Genomic DNA, 2212 nt, shown 5'->3' with positions numbered 1-2212 from the left:
CCCTGATCATAGCGTATGATCCTTAAGATGTATTGCTCTAATTTCCTTGCTAATATTTTGTTCAAAATTTTTGCATCAATGTTCATTGTGGAGATTGGTCTATTGTGTTCCTTCTGTTTTTTCTCTTCCTGATTTAAGTATTAATACTATATTAATGTCGTAAAAGAAATTTAGAATTCCCTTTTCAGCTATTTATCTAAATAGTTATTATAGTTTGGGAATTAATTTTTCTTTAAACATTTGATAGAATTCAATTGTGAATCCACCTGGTTCTGGGGATTTTTCTTCAGGGAATTCATTGATGACTTGTTCAAATTTTTTTCCTTAAATGATTTTCTTTAAATATTCTATTTCCTCTCTTCCTATTCTGAGCAATTACTTTCATTTACTCTTAATTGGTTGTGTGCTTACCATTTTCATATTTGATACTAGTAATTTGGTTTTCTTCTTTCTTTTTTTAAGTCAAATTAATCAATTTTATTAACCTCTTGATTTTCAGATTTTCTAATTTGATGTTTAATTGGAGATAGTTAATTTTTCCTAGTTTTTTTTAATTGCATGTCCAATTCATTGAACTTCTCTTCCTCTATTTTATTGGAATTTAGAGATATAAATTATCCATAAATATATCTTTTGGTACATCCCCAAAATTCTCATTGTTGTCATACTCTTTAATTAAATTGTTGAATTTCTTGGACTGAAATACTACCTCAATCTTTTCTTTTTTCTGCACTCAAGAATTTGTCTTGAGGTGGTGTGTGTGTGTGTGTGTGTGTGTGTGTGTGTGTGTGTGTGTGTGTGAAAGAGAGAGAGACAGAGACACAGAGAGAGAGAGAGAGATTCTTCTATGGTGGGTTGAGGAAAATTTCTTATTCTGTCATCCTGGCTACCAGGACCAAAAATAATTCTTATTTGTTTTTAATATCCTTTTTAATCTCCTCCAGGAGTACTTTTTTGAACTTGACACTATTTCACATTTTCCTTTGGGGTTTCATATGTATCCATTTTGACGCTATGTTAGAGTCATAAAAGGAATTTGAAATTCCTTTTTCAGCTATTTTCCCCAAATAGTTTATATAGTATTGGAATTAATTGTTCTTTAAATGTTTTATAGAATTCATTTATGAATCCATCTCATCTTGGGGCTTTTTCCTCAGGGAACATTGATGGCTTGTTCAAATTCTTTTTTGTAAATGGTGTTATTTAAATATTCCTTTTACTCTGTTTTTATTCCAGGCAATTTATATTTTTTTAAATATTCATATATTTTACTATTGGATTTGATCTTCTTCATCCCCTAGAAACTTTATATTTTCAAGTTTTTTCTTTGACTTTTGCTCATTTTTTCCAGCTTTCTACTCAATTGGAGTGATTGCTGCCCTATGGTTCTATGACAGGTGCAGGGGCCAAGTGGGCCTTGTTGCCTGACTAGGGGTGGTATGTCAAGATGCTGCCTACACTGGATTATGCCTCAATCTTACCACACTGAGACCAATCTTTCTTACTGATCTAATAGTGTTGAGCTAGATAATTTTTTCCACCTCATTTTTTTTTGTTCTGCTGCTCCAGAATTCATTTTGATGCATTTTAATAATTGTTTAGAGGTGAATTTGGGAGGGTCCTGCATATTCCTTCTTTAATTTGCCATCTTGGCTATGGAAGGAAATATGGGATTTTAGATGGGAATTAAAGGAACTCAAATAGTAGTCAGAAAAGATGGAGAACATTCAAGGCATGGGAAATTTCCAGAGAAAATACCTGGAGCCAAAAGTTGGAGTGTCTTGTCTTTGGAACATCCATCAGGCCAGTGTCCCTGAATCAAAGAACACATACATTTCAGAGAGTAATATAAGAAGACAAATGTTGACTAGGTTACAAAGTGTTCTGAATGCCAAATAGAACATTTTGTATTTGTTCTTGCTGATGTAAGAAATCACCAGAGCAGGAGTAACATAATAGGCTATACTTGTAAAAAGTCACTTTAGGGGCTGAATGTACAATGGATTGGAATAGGAAAATATTTGAGGAAAGCAGAGGCACCAGGAAATTACTGAAACAATCTATATCAGATTATAATGGCATGCAGTATGGTGCAGTGCCAGAGGAGAAAAGTTGGCATATTCAAGAAATGTTGCAAATTTGAAATTGATAGACCTTAGCAATAGAATGGATTAGTAGGGACAATGAGAGGTAGAAATGAATCCAGAATGAT

This window comes from Gracilinanus agilis, chromosome 1, assembly GCF_016433145.1.
Source record: "Gracilinanus agilis isolate LMUSP501 chromosome 1, AgileGrace, whole genome shotgun sequence".
Lineage (NCBI taxonomy): Eukaryota > Metazoa > Chordata > Mammalia > Didelphimorphia > Didelphidae > Gracilinanus > Gracilinanus agilis.
Note: the sequence above shows the minus strand (reverse complement) of the source record.